Raw genomic sequence first — 20,972 nt, 5'->3', positions numbered from 1 at the left:
GGAGAGAAAGGGGAGTGCTAGGTTTTTGTTTCAAAGGGCAGATCGGGTTTAGTCTAGGGTTTCTTTTTTATCTTAATCATGGAAACGGCACCGTTTGAAGCTTGCACAATAGCTTCCAAACAGTACCGTTTTGGGGGCCATAACCCGTGCGTGTGACCCGACCTGGGGAGGATCCGCGCATTTTTTCTATTTGGTCTATTTGCGCGCCAGGTCCTCCACTTTTGCGTCTGGGTTGAATCTAGCTTCTATCGTTCTTTTGAATTGGGCCGCCTATTTTACGGTGATTTTCATTTCGGTCCTCATGTAACGCTGCGTTTTGGAGGGTGGGGATTATTCCCCTTTCCGTCCCCCATGTCATTCGCGCTTTGTAATTTGGGCCTTTCCTTTTATCTATTTTTAGATTTCTCCCCTGAATCACTGCTTTAATGCCAATTTAGTCCTCTATTTTGTTATTATTGCTAAAATTGTTCAGTTTATTATCTTTATTATTATTATTACTATTATTATTAGTAGTATTTTTTGTTAGAGTATGCCCAAAGACCAATCATGAGATGGTTGTAATAACATACTTGATTTATCATGTTTATTAATATAATGCGTTACCATTATTATTTCAGTTTCTTTTCTGTGTGTATAAATAAGCTGTTTTATAATAATGTCCTAAGAATAATATGATTATTCTTAAAAGATCCTTAGTCAAGTATTATTGTTGGATAGGACAACGATAATGCATTAAGACTAACATGTAGTTGATTGATGATAAAGAGTTGTCATTGATATGGAATGTCAGAATCGATGGATGAATATGTGTGTTAGAGAACAACATATTGGACTAACCCATTATGAGTATGTCTCTTGGATTATTATGTAATTGTCACGACATTACTCATAGTGATTAATATGTATATGATCCTCAGACTTGAGATCATTATAATCCCAACATCGTGAGTAGTATATTTTGATACGATTAAGCGTGCAATCAGAATCGGTTGTTCTATAAAGGTGGTGTTGGATATATCACAATCGATGTAGAGGGATATGGTTGGTCGATATAGAATAAGTCCCTCCTACATAATGGGAGTAATATCTTAGGCCACTTGATTAAGTGAGACTAGAAATGCATGGCCATGCTCAAATAAGTTGATATGAGATGTCATACTTATTTGTAAATCGTAGTCTGCTTAAGATATCAAGGAACATGGAATGGACTATACAAGTGTGACTATTCCATGACTTGTGTCCAATCCAGAGATAAAGGACTTAAGGATTATTGCATAAAAGGTTAATCATAAAAGGTTATGTCGAATCATGATCTCTTGTGACTTAGGTAGCAATGATGCATTGCTAGATGCCACTCATTGTTTGTAACATTGGAATCGTTCTAGTATTACTGCTAACGTTACAGAAACCTACAGGGTCACACCCTATAGTTGAAATGAACGGAATAAACCATAGTTGGTTTCATTTTTGGGTGTCACTTGAATTAAATTAATTATAGAATTAATTTAATTCGGTAATCAAATTTCAACACATTATGTACAAGGTTGTTGTATGCATAATGAGGACATGAATTTGATTAGCATATGAATTTAAATAAATATATGGTTTATCAAATTATATTATAATTAATGTAATTATAATTTTCGGTTTAAAATATTATTATATTTATTTAATTCCTAAAAAACCTAAAAATAAAAAGGGATATATCAGAATCCCGTTTTTCATTATTTTAAGGTCTAGTAGCCGTCAAAGAAATATAACTCTCAAAACTGTTTTGGGGATTTTCTTCCGTTCGTAGTCAACTAGGTGGATTACGTAGAGGTAAGAGTCTCGATAGATTGCGGCTTGGTTTGACTGTAGATCAGACTACACATTGTCGAGAAGTTACTGTCTTCTCAATCGAAATATTAGGTAATTTCGTAATCTTTTCACCCCGATTCGTTCTTCACACATGGATCCACGGTTAGGGTCGCTGATTTTATTTTTTTCCGCTGCGCCGTAGGGGTGACGGCGATCCAACATTTTTTTTATTTTCCTTTTATCAATTTTCCTAACCTTTTTTATATACGTTTATTTTATTTTATTATATAATATTATTTGGCGTTTTCCATATATTATTATTTAATTTTTGTAATATATTATTTTATAGATTTTATGCTTGATTAGTATAATTTGTACATTTTATGATTATCTTTTTACCATATATATATATATATATGTATATTTTAACCTTAAAGATTTACACAATAATATTTCATAATTCTAATTCTATTTTATCTATGGATATATAATTTATACTAAATTATTTTTTATACGTATGTATAGTAATATACCACCAATTCCAAATTGTAAATTTTATCTATTTTCTCTATATAAATATTTTATTTCTTTTAAATTTTCTATTATTATTTTACTCACTTCAACCCCTTTTACATATATTATTATACCAATACATATTATTTATATTAAATATTTCATTCCATATGTAACGTCTATATATCGTTTCATGTATTTTGGTTTTCTTCTCATGCAATATTCATTTTAAAATTCTTTTAAATATTATTTCATATAGTATTCATCTCGTGTTCTATTTTTAAAATATTTTAAACCTTCACATTAGTTATTACTTTTTAATTTTTATATGTAATTTCGTGTGCATACATTGATAATTTCAAATTTCTTTTCTATCTTTTTAGCTACTTTAGTTTAGTTTCGTTGTTTTGGTGATAGACTTTTATATCTTTAATTTTTAAGTATTGGTGCTAATATTTCCAAGTGATATGTGATTAGGATATTATGTACATTATATCATTTCATTCGAGTTGATAGATTATTCGAGTTCATTAGCATGTATTTGTAGGATTATGAGTTATCCTTTTGCTTTATACATTGTCATTCCATGGCGTTTTATTCATTAAAAGGAGTACATTTTATTTAAATATCAAAACCAATTCGTTTAAAAGTCTTTCAAAACAACACGACACTCGAAATCTGGGATCCTCGAAAAGATTGTGTCTTAACTTACTGGATTCCAATCTTCTTCGGGATTTAAGAAACCAAATATCTTCTTTGACTAACATAAATAAAAATCTCATTCTCAGGGATTCGATACGTTGTGCCCTAACGCATTGGGTGTGACATGTTGTTTTCCCGAGACGAGAATTTTAAAAATAAAGGCAATGTTCGATATTTAGGAATTTTGTGAAATCGAACCCTAACTTACTGGGTTTTGATTTTCTCATTTAAACCAAATAATCAGATATCCTTCTCAAAACGCATAGGTTTTAAAAAAATCAAAGAATAAGCTTAATTTTGAGGATTTAAAATGTCGCGCTCTAATTTACTGAATGTTGATAATTTATTTCTTCGAAATAAGTGAGCCTTATCATCCAATTCATTTTTATTCAAGATAAAATGATCGAATTTTAAAATCTTTTCAAAATTTCGACATTAAGACATTAAACAATCAATTCGGTACCAATTTTGGGCGTCACGAGGGTGCTAACCCTTCCTCGTGTGTAACCGACTCCCGAACCTATTTTCTCAAACTTCGCAGACCAAAGTTATTTTCAAGGTGATCCGATCACACCACAATAAAAGATAGGTGGCGACTCCCAATTCCCGTTTCATTTTCAAAATCCAAGTCGACCCCGTTTTCATCAAAAAGGGTTTCGACATTGGCACTCTCATTTCTGCCCTTTCACTTGAATTAAGTTGTCCTCGTTGGGCTCTTTGCTCCACCCGCATCTCATTGATAGTAGCACTTAATGTTCGAAGTATGGCAGCCCGTTCGTCTAACTATTGTTGGATCATTTTAAGTTTATCATGGACATCATTATGGTCATTATCACCTTGACCAATCCTAGACATTTTCAAAAATCTGCAAAATAAACACTCAACACTCAAAAAGGAAAGTTAGCAAACCTCACCGTTAATCACTCAAAAAGAAAAAATCAAATTCTCAATGAGATAGAATTCAGTCTTGTGAGTTCTTTAGTAGAGTCTATATCAACCAATTAGAAAGTGTATGAACCGAAACTACCAAAGAGTCCTAATTTGCACTAGGATGCCAAAAACTGACGAGACACCAATTGATTCATGTTGCAACGAGGAAGAATTGTGCACACGTTTAAATCCTACTAACACAAGAAACAAGAAGGTGTTAGATATTGTAAAGGGAGAATAAAAAGCAAACAAATGAAAACCTACAGCTAAGAATCAATAAAAATTGCTGAAATTGAAAACCTGAAAAACTGCGGAGTAACTTGACAACTTCGTTCGAGGTGTTCCCGATCTCCAAAAATCACGAAATTAAATCTAGAATGTCCTTAAATATTGAATTTTTGATCTGAAAAGTTTGGGCACCAAAATCAACCCGCTGAATATTTTTTAAAATTTTTATTGGATTTCGTATTTTTTTATTTTTTTGACTTTTTCGACTGCTTTTTTTGAGGGATTAATTTTTTTTATATTCAATCGCAGTGCCACAAATATGTATATAAAATTTCAGATCAATTGGACAATGTTTACCCACTCAAATGAATTTTTTTCGAAAAATTTTTCTGGGTAAAACTGCTGTTTGTAGTTTAAAAAATAGAGATCAGTTTAGAAATCAACCAAGAACAACCAAAACGCCCAAAATCTAATACCAAATGATATGGGGTTGTGCGCGGACCAAGATCGAGTTGTCAAGTCACGGGAAACTCCTACGAAAGGCTCTAAACGATCAGATCTGAACGAAACAGAAGAATTGAGATTAGATGCAATTAGATCTGAAATAAACTATTAATAAACAGCAAGAAACCAAGACACCCTTAGAGATTGTGATTCTTGAGAGCTAAGAGTCGAATTGTGATTAAGCAATGAATTCCCAACAATCGGCCCTATCAATTAAGAAGAAACAAACAAATCAGATTTCAAATCAAAAAGAAAACAATCAGGAATAAAATATTAGGGATTGGGACGACAAGAAGAAAAGAAGTAGAACAGATGAATCAAACGATTTTGGAAGTATAGAAAGGATGCGAATCTGCCAACAAATTGATTCGGCCAAGAATGCCCAAATTCCAGCAACCGAATTTCACCCAAAAAGAAGAAGTAGCAATCGGCAAAAACCCTAGAACTTGGGGAATTTTGAATCGATTATGTGCTGCCAACAAGAGATTGATTAAACGAAGAGTTCTTGGAGTTTAAACAAATCTGAAACGTGACAAAGAATAGCAAAGAGATTAGATCAAGATTCGGCACAATCAGAAATAAATAAAAGAACTTGAACAGCAAGAATTAAATTAAAGTCCTAAGGATCCTTGAAATCCCGAAAGACTTCACAAATCCCTTCAAACGGCTCTAATCTCCCCTCCAAAGAATATCGATGGCAAGAAAAAGGTTGAAGGTGGCTCCCACAATCAAAAGATTGTTAAAACAACTTCTAAAGAAAGCTCAAGAGAGAATTCTTGGAGAAAACCTCAAAGAAAATTCTACACTTAACAAATCTGAAATTTTAATGTATTTGAGTAGTGAATACAAGGGGTGGCCGGCCATCATTTAAATAGGCCTCATACTAATCCTAATCTCATTAGGAAACTTAAAAAATTTACCCTAATTAATAAAATAATAAAGGAATTTCGGCCAGGCACTTAAATGGACTGTTTTGGGCCGAATTTAACATGTAATATTCCTAGAGCCTAAAAAATTAAATTAACAATTAAAATGTTTTCAAATTGGGCCCTTTGACATTTTGGTCTGATTTTCAACTAAGTATGTATGGATTTCTTGATTGGGCTTGAAATCTTCTTATTGGGCCTTGCCTTCAAGAATTTGGGCTTGTGATCCATCTCCTACCGAAATTGGGTCGTTGATGCTCGTAACGGAGATCCAATGCGTTTTAGCTGCAAGATTCGATTTCTTGGACCAAGATTTCCAAGATTTCAAATCTTGATTTTCTTGATTCTTGAAATCGCTCCAAACAGCAAAATTGGGCCAAGATTTGGTTTCTTGATTTTCTTGATTTGAGCTCATCACCTTCTTGAGCTTGGGTTGGGCCTTTGTGACTCGTATAAATTTGGTTCTTCAAAATCGATATAAGCTATATCCAAGGATATCCCCATCTTATCCCATCCCGGTTCAGTATTTTTAGTGCTCGATTCAGTTTTTTATCCAATTCAGTTTTTTACGTGTTTTGCCTTGCCCCCGCCATGATCAAATAATTATATATGGATTTAGGGATTATGGTTAATTTAAGGTTTGGAATTTAAGGTTTAGGGGTTAGTAGTTAGGGGTTAAGAGTTAGTGATTTAGGGGTTAAGATTTAGGGATTCAAGGGTCGGGTTAGGGTTTAGATTAATTAGTTTTTTTAATTTTTATATTAAATATGTTTTTATATAATTGTAAAAGAGATAATAATAATTTTAATATATTAAAATTATGAGTATAGTTTATATTATTTAAGAGATATATAATAGATAGACTTTATGTATATTGAATGGCTAATTTAGGGTTTAAGGTTTATTTGAGATTTATTAAATGATACAATTTTATACAATTAATTAATACTTTTATATTTTAAAATATTTAATCTAAACCATTTGATATATTTGATATGGATATATAGGTAATTATTTAATTTGGATAGGTCCAAATTATAAGAAAAAATACAAAAATAAAAATGAAATAAAAATGATATGGGTATATAGGTAATTATTTAATTTAGATAATTCTAACTTAATAATTAATTACAGTCATTTTATCATTTATTTTCTTATTAAAATGTTATTTTGTTCAAAATAAAATAAATTTTTTGGGCGTTTTTATAAAAAACGCCACAAAAAATAATTTTACTTTAAAAAATAGCGAGATTTTTAGCATAGCAAAACAGTGTCGTTTTATTCCAAATGAAATACTTTTTTGCGGCGTTAGCGGCGTTTTTATAAAAAACGCCACCAAAAATAATTTTAGTTTAAAAAATTAGCGCCATTTTATATAGCAAAATAGTGTCATTTTATTCCAAATAAAATAAAAACGCCGCAAAAGGTAAGCAATCACTACACCAAAACAGGCTTTTAGCGGCGTTTTTTTAGGCCTTTAGCGGCGCTTTCACTAGTGCCGCAAAAAATGCCGCTATTGACAACGCCGCTAAAGAACATGATCTTTAGCGGCGCTTTACCCACAAACGCCGCTAAAGAACATGATCTTTAGCGGCGCTTTACCCACAAACGCCGCTAAAGAACATGAGCTTTAGCGGCGCTTTACCCACAAACGCCGCTAAAGAACATGATCTTTAGCGGTGCTTTACCCACAAACGCCGCTAAAGAACATAATCTTTAGCGGCACTTTCTCTAACGCCGCTAAAGGACATGACCTTTAGCGGCGTTTTTTAAAAAGCCGCTAAAGGTCATAAAAATAAAAAAATAAAATATTATAAAAGCATACAAATCCAATTTAGAAATGTATAATTTAATTTGAAGACATATTAAAATGGAAATTCATGAACAAGACGTATAAAGAATTGTGATCGAGGTACGTTGATACCAATAACATGATCAAAGAACTTAATCACGTAAGGAAAACACATGGTTAGACAAATCTTTTTACATTTTAATACATCATAACCATAATTGGTACAATTTTATACCCTAATTGCTGCACCAGTTGCAATTTCCAGTTGAAGAACCTTGATTCCATTGACCTCCTGCAGCCAATTTTATAGTTTAGAAATTAGAAATCCACCAAAGACGACATGGTACTAAGCTAAACAGACAGTTCTAACATGTTAAGGCAATATGACTTACAAATTGTTTGTATTGAAAATTTTGAACTTTTCTATAGACTTGAACTCATTGACCTGTTACAAAGAGAGAATCATGTCAGCCTCAACCATAAAGTTTAATTATGCCCCCAATCCAAACATTCATCTAAACGTTGATCTCATTGGAGTTTAATTCACAATATAACTTTTTTTTTTAAAATCTAATCATTCATCTCATTGGAGTTTTTAATTGTTTGATTTGCCTCAAAACATAGTGTACTCAATAGGCATGAACATATCAAAGTGTTAATTCTTGAGCACATAAGGTGAAATGACATCATCATTGACCATAAAAGATAAAAGAAAGAAAGAAGGATACGCACAAAGTCAGAGGGATAGAGAATGAGTAGGATGTTGGCAAAAAGAAAGTAATCAGCAATCAAAAAAGCCACACCTCGATTATAATTGGTTTCCATCTTTCATTGCATTTTTTTTACAATTTGTTAAAAGTAAGGGAGGTCACGCAAACCAACTTCACAGATGAGCTTTCTATTAAGGACAATCTACTTTTTCTAAGACACATGGACTGTGAGCGATAATAAAAATAAAGAAAATAATAACAATAAACATCTAAATCAAATGCATTATTCAATTTAAGGTAGTGTCTTTGCATCTACCTTTACCTAAAAAAGCAAGTGATGATTCCATATACTAATTTACTATATAACTAATTTAAACCTATAAGACATTAGGCAAGTTCATCCCACAAACAAATTATTTATCATCACCATAGAACTGTTTTTATTTAAAATAGTCTACAGAATCTAAATAAGAAACTGCACATTTATCATCCCACAAACAAATTATTTATCATCAGCATAGAACTAACAGTAACTTAAATTCAACTTCATTTCTTAACTAATTAGTAACAACAGAATCATAATAATAATAATAATAATAATAATAATAATAATAATAATAATAATACTAGTGTACCTCACTAGAAAAGAAAAGGTGATCCAAAAATGAGTGTATTGATGGTCCTTGTCAGTGCTACCCAACAGGGTGGCCAACCGATAACTCCTCCATTTGTAGGACCCCACCACTCTTTCAATGGAAACTCTTTTGGAGAAAGTAAGAGTTATCCAAAACTTCTGTAAGGGAGAGTTTAAGTATGCAACTCAAGAGAAACTCAGTGAAGAGTTTATGCCTACTTATAAAAGTTTAACAGCTTGGGATCAACTATGATTTTGTTACATTTGTTACGATTTTCCGTTCTTCACCAAATATTTTACTGATTTCATAATCTCTTAAAATTTGACTTACATATATAAATTTTTTATACAGACGCACATGCTAAAATTTGACTTAAAATTCTAAAAATATAGCTCTGTCTATTACATGCTAAAATAGCCAAAAACAAATCATGACGATTTCCATGTTCCCCTTTCCTTTTTATTTTATCTTCTTCCAGTTTAAGGCTAACTCATTTATCAAATCATTTTGCCACATATATTCTGATCTAATTTTAGTAATGACACAACATAGCATCAGTTTTGTGTAGGAGCTACTCAAGTAAGAAAAAAATGGCACCACCGCTAGCATCAGTTTTGTGTAGGAGCTACTCAAGTAAGAAAAAAATGGCACCACCGCTAATTGTATTGATCTATCATGCACGTAACAGTTCAAAAACATACCAACCAGCACATTCAGGCAGCAAAATACAAACATGAGAAGTTGTATAAAGAAAAAAAGAAGAGGTAACATCCAATCATAAATTCTAAGAATCTTCCATATAATATATGTAATTAAATAACAGTAAGCCAAGAGAAAAGGGGTAGGACAAAGAGACTTACAAATTTTAGAAGCCTAACAAAAAAAAAAAAGAAAAAACTTAGAATGTTTTCTGAGAGGTTTTCTTCCCAAATATTGCTTCCCAAACCAAAGGTGAAAAAGTACCGAAGATTCAAAGAGGCTGTGAAATTCACGACTTTCATTAAAATTTCATACTATTCTATTGTAGGGATGTTCAGAATACTACCTTGTGGTTTAGGCTGTCAAACTGGTTGCGAAACAGGACGCTTCTGAGCTGCCTGAATATTTGCCAAGCCTGGAGCTTGATTAGCTTTGCCTTTAAGAGTTAAGGAACTCATGGCCCATCTGCAAGGTTAGAATTTTAGCAGTCAAAAACCAAAATTACATCCTGGGAAAAGAGAACTGACATTATCCATCAAGTGGCTATAAAAAATTCTGGACATGCCTTTATAAATCATTTAACTATTTAAGCTAGCTGCTTAAAAATTAATGCACCTTACAAGAAAACAAATTGTAACATAAAAGTTTTCAAGGTCATTGATTCCATGTGAACCATCTTAATAATGTTTGATATGCCTTCACTATTGACTGAATCAAAACAAATATTCAAGAAGGATTAGCCAAGAAACAACTAACCCCTTCATTTAGGTAGCTTGCAATGTTTCCCAATAATATGGTGGTATTTGTTCTAATTGCAGGTTCTTCATCAACCTGCACAACATTGCCAAAACGTACATAAGAACATGACTTTAAAACAGAAAAAATCATCAAACAAATTAAAAGAGAAACTTACCATTCTCATAATAGTAATCTATTGGTGATTTTCATATGGGAAATTAGACACAACTCCAACACTAATATTTTAAGCTGAACCCAGTTAACCTTTTTATCCAATTAGATAATATACTTCACTGTCAATTAAGACAATAAAATCAGTATGGGTGAAATCTAACTAAATTAATTGCACAGAAAGAATCACACTAAAAATTTCGAAAACGCATACATAATAAAATCAGACAAATCAAATTATAAGGAAAAAAATTAACGAAGAGCAAAACGAAGTTAAGGAAAAATAGTAAAATGATGGATTAGGGATTACGTCTAGGAAAGGGATAAGCTCAGCGACTGACGACGGGGGTTCGACAAGCCTATTTCCAGCCTCTATTTTCTCAGCAACCAAGCTGATAATCATTCAAAAACAGAAAATAAAAGAAAGAAAGCGAGACAAGTAACAGTAACGATATATGAATCAGCATAGAACAAATTAAATTACAAAAAGAGAAGATGAAATTACCAGAGAGCGAACGAAAAGGAGACAGAAAAAATCAGAGATCTTTGCTGAGAGGGAGAAAGAAGATCCGAGAAAAAGAAAGAAGAGGCGAAAGAAATGACCTTGAAAAGGGTGAAGAAGCGAAATGCGAGTATTAAATTTTTAATACTGATAAACTGCGAAGAAGAGGGGAAAATTTTGGGGTTTTAGCGGGGAAATTTTAGGATAAAAAGGCGTGATTTTTTTTTAAATAAAATGATTATTTGCGGCGTTTTTACTAAAAACGCCGCTATTGCTTATTTATTGCGGCATTTTTCACAAAAACACCGTAAAAATTATTTTATTCAAAAATTTTTAATTTTAAAGTAAAATAAAATGGCGGGAATTTTTTAAAGTAAAATTATTCTTTGCTGCGTTTATTACAAAAATGTTGCTATTGCTTACCTTTTGCGGCGTTTTTACAAAAAACACCGCAAAAAATTGTTTCATTTTGAATAAAATGACGTCGTTTTGCATTGTTAAAAATCTCTTATTTTGTCTGTTAAAAATGATTAGTTAAGTGATTTTATAAAACATTTATTATTACTATTTTTTATAAATTAGATTTTTATAAAAAAAAACTAAGTTATTAAGTTAGAAAACAAATATCGTATATTTTGCTAGATCTAATTAAATTTAAATATAAAATAATTAATTTTTAATAGAGTTAATTACACCATACATCCCTAAACTATAATTTTAATTTTAAATCGGTTCCCAAGACTTTCAAATATTCTAATTACATCGTTAAACTAACGAGTTTATATCAATATGGTCCTCAATTACTAAAATCATTAAGTTAATAGTTAAATGAGACTTCAAGCCTTAAGTGGCATAGTTTAAAATGAAATTTTTTAAAAATTTTATAAAATCTTATTAAAAAAGGGATATCCCTGGAGCGAATAAAAATGAAAATTAACCTTGTACTTATTAAAACGTAAACCCTAATACTCTTAAAACCCTAAACTCTAAACCTTAAAACCCTAAACCCTTAACTCATAACCTCTAAACCTTAAACCCAGCCTTTAAACCATAAACCATAAATCATAACCCCTTAACCCATAATCCATAAACCTTAAAATAGTAACTCCTAAACCTTAATTAAACTCTAAACCATATACCCTAAACCAAAAACCTTAAACTATAGTGATAATTAATTCAATATTTTAAAATTAATATTATCTCTTTTACGATTATATAAGAAATTATCTAATATGTAAATTAAAAAACACTTAGTAATGTACCCAAAAAACTCTAAAAATTTTTTAAATAATAGTATTTTAATTATTTTAAATCCCTGAGCATTAGCGGCGCTTTCCTAAAAAGGCCACTAAATCCCCGAAAGCGCTTAGGTTTTTTGCGGCGCTTTCTTAAAAACGCCGCTAAAGCCCTAAGCATTAGCGGCGCTTCCTTAAAAACGCCGCTAAATCCCCGAAAGCTCACAAAACGGCGTTATTTTGGCTTAGGTTTTTTGCGGCGCTTTCTCAAAAACGCCGCTAAAGCCCTGAGCATTAGCGGCTTTAGCGGCGCTTGCTTAAAAACGCCGCTAAATCCCCGAAAGCTCACAAAACGGCGTCATTTTGGCTTAGGTTTTTTGCGGCGCTTTCTCAAAAATGCCACTAAAAGCCCTGAACATTAGCGGCGCTTCCTTAAAAACGCCGCTAAATCCCCGAAAGCTCACAAAACGGCGTCATTTTGGCTTAGGTTTTTTGCGGCACTTTCTCAAAAACGCCGCTAAAGCCCTGAGCATTAGCGGCACTTACTTAAAAACGCTGCTAAATCCCCAAAAGCTCACAAAACGGCGTCGTTTTGGCTTAGGTTTTTTACGGCTCTTTCTCAAAAACGCAGCTAAATCCCCAAAAGCTCAGAAAATGGTGTCGTTGGGCTTAGGTTTTTTGTGGCGCTTTTTAAAAAACGCCGCTAATGCTTATTGTTAGCGGCGTTTTCCAGAAAGCGCCGCTAATGCTCGATCTTTAGTGGTGTTTTTTATCCAAACGCCGCTAAAAGCCTGTTTTGGTGTAGTGAATAGCAGCGTTTTTATAAAAAAACGCCACAAAAAACAATTTTACTTTAAAAAAATTGCGCCATTTTATAAAATCCCCTCCCCCCCCCGAAATCCTCATCTTTCCCCCCTAAAATCCCTAATTTCCCCCTTGAAACCCCAACATTACAAACATTCCGTCCTTTAAAACTTTTAACTCCATGCCCATTGCTATCTTTTCTTCCTCAACCCCAATTCTTAAACGCCCAAATTTGGAAAGCTATTTTTCTTTCTCTCAGAACTTTTCGGTACACATTTTCGCAGATTCGGGCATAATTTGGAAAACTCAAAGCAAAGCAACTAGCGATATGTCTTTTGTGAGTTTACTCAACCCTATTTTATAGCATGTAACAATAACTCGCTTTTAATGTAGGTCGTTTTGCTAGTATCTTGAGGGCATATCCATTGCTAGTTTTCAGTATAGTCTCGACTTTTAGGTTGCAAAGTCGATCAATCTTAGTGAATGAGTATAATTATAGAAATTATTTCTTGTGCTTCTCGAGGTCGTTTATTTTAGGGATTTAGTTAATGATTTTTTGATGATTGTTTTTTTAGGTGCAAAATCTTCTTCAACAAATGGTGAGTTATAATGGACCCATTCTATAATTGTTTGAATATATCTCAAGAATTGACAAATATTTCATTTGCAGGAATCCGTGTTTCAAACAATGTCTGAGTCCATCATCACAAAGAATAACCTTTTCGTATATTTATAGGGGAATTTAATGAATTTGAAGTTTTTCTTGTGCAATACGGGCTTGGTTGAGATTTGTTAACCACGAACCTTAATCTGTGGCAACCCCAAATCTAATATGCTAGATGATTTTTATTTTCTAAGATAATTTGTCCTAGCTTACATTCAATTTAGAAGTACATTTCAACATTGTCTCTAGTTACTATGGATCTTATTAACCTGTCAAATTAGCAAGTTGTATGTTGGGTTTCTATGAATTAGGTTCATTTTGCTTCAATGTTTTAAGGTGATTTCGGTGTGGATTAGTTTTGGGTTTAGATGATTTCGATCTTAGCTTTCAGTTGTTTTTAATTTGGGTTCTGAGGTTTATTTATTGGGTGTGGTTTTAGATCATTAGGGACACAATTCACTTCAGAGTTATGTTAATTTGGTTTTGAGTTAAATTTTGTACGATCCAATTGAGTTGAGTTTGTAACAACCCGGTTTTGACTCTAATCGGACATAGTGGTTTCGGGACCACAAGTCCGAGTCAAAAAAATATTTTAATATTATTTTCTGTGTTTATTATGTGTGAATTTACTAGTGTAAAAATTTCGTGCTTTAATTTCGCCGTTTGAGTATCCGATTAAATAAAAAGGATTAAATCGCGTAAAATAAAAATTTAATGGTTATTTTTAAAAAGGGGCTGAATAGTGGTTTTTCTTTTAATATGGAGGTTTAGTTTTGCAATTTAACCATTAATAAGAATAGTGGGCGGCATTATGTGTATAATATATATATATAGTTTTTATATTAATTATAAATGTTATAATATATAGTATATTATAATATTATAATTAAACAAATAAAGACCGCCATCATCTTTTATTTCCTTATCATCTATTTGAAACTAAGAAAAGAAAATAAAAGAAGAACAACCAAGCTATTCGGCCATCTTTGATGCTTGATTTAAGGTATGTTTGGTTTCGGTTTTTGATGATTTTTACGTTTTTGTGATCGTTGCTTTGTGTTATATCTAGCCCATGCTTTAATTTTAGAATTTGATAGTGATTTTGAGACATGCCATTTATGAATACTTGAGCTTGGTAATAGTTGATGATGAAATATGAAAGATATGTGATAGATTATAATGTGTGTTCTTGAATTTTTGATGAATTTAATTATTTTGGATTAATTTGTAAAAAAATATTTAATTGAGGGACTAAAAGGTGAAATAAATGACATGCAAGGATCTATATGGGTCTATGAAATATTCGTCCCTAACATAATGTGGGCAAAATTTATGTATTTTGTGTTTTGTGCAAAAATGGACTAAATTGTAAAAAGTGTAAAATGTCAGGGGTAAAATAGTAATTTGTCCATTTATGTATTTTTGGAGTTAATTGAATATTTTGATGAATAAAAAGGTTAAATTTAAATGTGTTTAGATCAAGAAACGAGGAAAACGGAATTGGATCTGGGGAAAACGAAAGTAGTCGAGTAGTCGATCGTGTCCGCTGATATCCGAGGTAAGTCTAATAGCTATTTAATGTTGTTAAATCGATATATAGGTATGTAAATGTATTGTATTTTGTTGAACTTAAATTTAAAGGCATATTGATTGAAATAAAATAAAGTATGAATGATATACATGTATTATTAATGTTTGAATATATATATATAGGTTTATACTTATATAAACCTTTAAATTTAGTCAAGTATAAACGATGTATAAGTATATACATGTATAAATTATTAGATTAATCAAAGATATGTATAAGGCATATGTATATATATATGTATAAGGTTTGAATGATTATATAAGTACATTTATATATAAACTCTTGGATTTAATTTGTGGTATATGTATGTTATAATTGTATATATATAGATTCGAATGAGTATGCGATATATGTGTTGTGTATTGAATTTAGATATGTCATATATATATGTATAAGTTTATGTTTTGAAATTGAGTATGAATTTATATATTTATATGGTAGATTCGAATATGTATAAATGTACATGTATAATTTCTTGAATTGAAATTAGGTTTGGAATTATATATGTATACATGAAGTCAAATGTGAACGATATGCAAATGTACAAGTTTTGTATTGAATAAATGGTATGAAATTATTAGCTTAGATTATTTTAATATGTTTGATTGTTAAAGACACATAGTATATTATAAGTTAAATCTTATGATATTAGTAATAGAATCAAAAGTATGAGGTTATATATACAAATATGTTTTGGTTGAATTATTGAATTATCAAGTTAGATTAGGTGATGGAGATTTATATATCCATGTGTTTTAAAAATATAAGTAATGAATTTTGAGCTGAATCTCTATACATGGATTTTATATACTATATATATAGTTTGAAAATAAGATGTTTTGGACTTTACGTCTAGCGTGCTTGATGCTTGGTGAATTATTTCGACTTTACGTCTAGCGTGCTTGATGCTTGGTGAATTACTTGAGACTTTATGTCTAGCGTGCTTAGTGCTTGGGTGAAATGTATCGACCTTATGTCTAGCAGGCTTTGTGCTTGGTGGAATGTATCGGGCTTTGTGCCTAGCAGTGCTTTATGCTTGGGTGTTTTATACAAGTCTCTATGTTATAAAATTCTTATGTGAGTAATAGTAAAAGCTAAATTATTCGGTATGTGTTAGCCATTTGCTTAATTAGTGTTAAGGTAAGTTGATTGTTATAATTTGATAATAGTTTCAAATGAAATATATAGTATGAGTTTACCATTTGAATATAAGCATGTTTTGACATAATGATTTATTGAATATTTGGCTTTGCTAAATATTTATGTGTATTTGGCCATATGGTTTGTTTATATGAAAATACAATGTGATTTTTTTATTTATTATTTAAAGTGTTAGATGGTATGAAATATTAGGATATTTGGTTTATTTTATCTTAATGATGGAATAAGTATTATTATGCATTTATATATAAATGAATTTTTTTGTATAACTTACTAAGCTTTAATAGCTTAATGTATGTTTGTATTTGTTTACTCTGTTTTATAGATTTTGGAGTCGCGTTACGAGCTCGGGGATCATCAGCATAGTCTATCACACTATCGACTGTCTTTGGTATTTTATAAATTTTGAATTCGAACCTATGGCATGTATAGTCTAGTTTATATGTTTAATTTTGGGATGTGTGAATTTGAGCCATGCGAAAATGGCTTATTCATTTTGGTTAAGTTTGGTTTTATGGTTGTGATCTATTTGATATATATATATATATGATGTTTAAGCTTATGCAAAATTTGGTTATTTATATGTTAGTGTGATGTGTTTAGCATATTTGTAAATAGTTTTATAAATTAGTATAGTTAAGCCTAATTTGAAAATAATATTTGTATTATATGTAGTATAGTTAGTAAATTGAAATGACATAAATGTTTGGATAATTGCTTGATTTATGATATTAAATTTTGATCGGTAATGCCTCGTAACTCTAATCCGTCGATGGACACGGGTCGGGGTGTTACAGAGTTAAAAAAAGGTTTTCTGGGTTTTATAATTTGCTTCTTTTATAATTGCTTTTCTTTTTTTGTTCATTTATATTCTTATGTTTTCCATGTGTTTGTTTTAATGCTTGTTTGGTATTTCACACACACACACACACATATATATATATATATATGTGTGTGTTTTGTTGGCTTTGAAGGTACGAAGATCCTCATCATGGTGAGGGGAAAAGCACAAATGAGGCGCATAGAGAACGATACGAGCAAGCAAGTTACATTCTCAAAGCAAAAATAGCTTACTAAATATTTGCTTTAGTTACTTAGGTCGGCCAAGATTTTGTTGGAAGACAACCTTAGATAAAGTCAACATTTAGCTATGTGCTCCTTTACTGCTCAATACCTATACTTCCATCAACTCTCTGAATGACACAAGATTAACTACAAAGGGTATATAACAGTTTCATCTTCATCAAGAATTGTTTTGATTATATTAGATGAATCAAAACGTATATGAAATCAAATATTTCTTAGTAATAAATGTCATGACAAATTGATATAATTACGAGTATGTGAAAGAATATTGTAGTCAATCAAGACATTCATGCATACATCAAACATAGCATAATAAGAACGCTTATCATAATCCAAAGACATAAGAAAAATTATATTGATCATGGGAGGTCGGGAAAGAAGTTTTAACCATACAACTAGCATAATAGAGGGTATAAAACAATGTTTTTTCTTAAATTATATTTTCTAAAATAAAAGGGTGTCTTAGAAGTATCATATGGAAATGGTTATTTTATTTGTAGGTCTTTTAAAAAAATCTATTTATGTAGTATTAGTCTTAGAAAATATATAATTGGATGTTATTCATGTTTAAATCCAATAATTTCTTCAGAGAAAAGATAGCAACATTAGTCAACTTTGTTTACCTAATGTCTTAATGATCTAGATGATTTCATATATGACTCGATCATTGTTTGAAAATGTTTATGTCATGTTTTATATGTACATAGATATTTTCTTTCATCTTTGAAATTCATTGTGGAAATGCTTAATGATCTTGTTTAGTTAATCATTTTCTTTTCATTTGAGGTTTTTATTACAGTTATGCCTATATACATGTAGCTTCTGTCCCAATTAAAACATTGTTTGGTTTTTAATTACAAGCTTTTCCATGCATTGATTTGTGTTGCTATTTGGATATATCATTTATTTAGCAATCAACAAACTATAGAACGTTATAGGCGGCATACAAAGGATAACGAAACCAATAAGCCAATTGAACAAAACTTGTAGGTTAGCATGTCTTTTGTTTTTGATGTCTTAATACAATTAATAATAGATTTATTTATGATTTTCATCTCTTTACTTTATATAGATTCTCCTCCATTTGTTAGTAAACACATGAACTTGAATCGCTAGTTTTTGTTAATTGTCATGTATAAATTGGTAAGGTTTAACATTATTGTCCTATTGGATTAATTTCATGTAAATATAAATTATATATATACTCATGTGAATATAAATTATATATATACCAGTTATTAATTTCATGTTTTTATGGTGCATATTGATTTGAGAATGGCAAGATCTAAAGGCTAAATCAACAAACATGTTGAAGACAGAGAGGATCTTGAAGTTTCAAGAAGGTATTGATCTTTTACAAGATTCAACCCCCACTAAAATATATATTGGGGTTAAAATATAAGGTAAGTCCATGTACTCTTAAAATTTTGATCCATCTTTACGCTATCGACAATAAGCTCGATTCTGACCTTTTTGGCATATGTAGAATTATCTCGGCACTCACAAATGCTTTTGCTTGCCAAGGATGTTTCTGGCCTACTTAGATGAACAATGCTAATTTGTTTTTTTTTTTGTTTTCTTTTAACTATAAATGATAAGAATGGATTCTTAATGACAATTATTATCAATGCTCTTTTACTCAGTTTCTAGTGCTGCAAGTGTGAGCTAAGAAGAAAAGCTATTTTTTTCTTGTTTGTAAACTTGCTAAAACGTGTGTGCTTATGATAGAAACGTGTGTGCTAAAACTGACTACTACAAATATGACAACCAACTCTTCACACTTTTTAAGTCTTCACTCTACTTTGCAGGCCTTGTTTCTACATTTACATTTGGAGCCTCCTATGTTACTAGAAACAAAGGACGTTGAGCCAGCATCCTTGTTGGTGCAGTCAGCTTCTTCCTAGGAGGAGCTAGCAATACAGGTGCAGTGAATATCACAATGTTGATCATAGGACGCATTCTTCTTGGTGCAGGCATCTAAATGTGTTTGGTATTTTAGGTGTCCAACATTTATTGATGCACTTAGAGATTTGGATGATCTTCTTACAATGGTGCACCTGTTTGCAATGTTATCTTTGGATCTTTGGATTTAGGATTTATTTGAATTATCCTTCTAATTAGTTATTTTTCTCATTTCCTACTGGATAGAAATGTGTTTGACTGGATATTTTCATCATTTCAATTGCAAGAATGATTGATTTTATTACTGATCGATTATGGTTTTAGTCCTCTGTTATCATTTGATTTTAATTTAGTATAATTTGGTTTCTTTAATTTTATAATATTGACGTGAATTTAAAAAAAAGAAGAAGGTAGATATGTGAATTTATTATTCGTTAGGATTGATTGGAATTTTAGGTGCTCATTTATTTAAACATAATATTTTAATTCTAAATTTAAATTTATTAATTTTTATATTTAGCTTTAACGTTAAAATTTTAATAGAAATTTTAATTTAATTAATATTTTTTATCCTTAAAAGTATATAGTTTAAAGTTTAAATTTCAAAAACATAATATAATATTTATCATAGAAATAAATATAAATAAATATTATTTAATTAAAATATTTTTTAAAAAGTCATGTTTTTAGTGGCATTTGTTAAAAAGCGCCGCTAAAAGCCATCCTTATAGTGGCGTTTGTGGTATAAGCGCCGCTAAAGGTCATGATCTTTAGCGGCGTTTATGGTAGAAGCGCCGCTAAAGGTCATGTTCTTTAGCGGCGTTTGTGGTAGAATCGCCGCTAAAGGTCATGTTCTTTCGTGGCATTTGTGGTAGAAGCGCAACTAAAGGTCTTGTTCTTTAGCGGCGTTTGTGGGGAAGCGCCGCTAAAGGTCATGATCTTTAGCGGCGTTTGTGGTAGAAGCGCCGCTAAAAGTCATGACCTTTAGCGGCATTTATAAAAATAAACGCCACAAACGCTAGCGGCGTTGTCAACAGCAGTGTTTTTTGTGGTGCTACCAAAAGCGCCGCAAATACTTTTAGCGGCGTTAAAAAGCGTCGCTAAAGTCCTAAAAAATGTCGCTAAAAGCCTGTTTTGGTGTAGTGTGTTCTTACCTTGTGCTATTGGTTCTTACCTTGTCGCTAAAACCCATAAACAATCTTCTTGATATATTTTAATATTTTATTAATAAAGGGGAAAATAATCTCATTATGAATAAAATTTTAGATTATGTTTACGTAATAAAGCTAGAAATATTTTACCAAGAGAAATTTTTAATAAAATAGATGGAGCACTTAGCAACCAGTTAGCTCTATTTCAAAAACATTTTAGAATATTTCTTAAAAGCTTATATTTTTACAAATGATATAGGAGAAGAATTTCCTACTATCAAATTTAGATTAGATCATGAACCGTTCGATATAACAAATATTGAATGAGGTTTTATAAAAGAAATAATAGTACAAAACTTTTCTTTTCATCTTTTAAAAGATTTTCAAACAGTTGTAAAAACAGTATTATCAAGCATCATACACAATGATGACTTTTTCTACTACTTTTATATTCAAATAAGCAGCCTTATTGGTATTGCTGAAAAAGAAGATTTTATCAGCCATATCAAATATGGGTTATTCAAAAGA

General features: G+C 31.1%; 1 long non-coding RNA gene across 1 annotated transcript; it reads right to left on the bottom strand.

The window, feature by feature from the left end:
* Nucleotides 1-7,436: 7,436 nt before the first annotated feature.
* Nucleotides 7,437-11,032, bottom strand: LOC105791094 (uncharacterized). Its single transcript, XR_008198433.1, has 6 exons — nucleotides 10,854-11,032; nucleotides 10,659-10,740; nucleotides 10,196-10,270; nucleotides 9,786-9,904; nucleotides 7,788-7,840; nucleotides 7,437-7,687 (listed from the first exon to the last, which is right to left on the bottom strand). It is a non-coding gene; the product is annotated as an uncharacterized LOC105791094 (long non-coding RNA).
* Nucleotides 11,033-20,972: the final 9,940 nt, after the last annotated feature.

This window comes from Gossypium raimondii, chromosome 8 (genome assembly GCF_025698545.1).
Source record: "Gossypium raimondii isolate GPD5lz chromosome 8, ASM2569854v1, whole genome shotgun sequence".
NCBI lineage: Eukaryota > Viridiplantae > Streptophyta > Magnoliopsida > Malvales > Malvaceae > Gossypium > Gossypium raimondii.
Note: the sequence above shows the minus strand (reverse complement) of the source record. Positions and strands in the feature narration are given on the sequence as shown.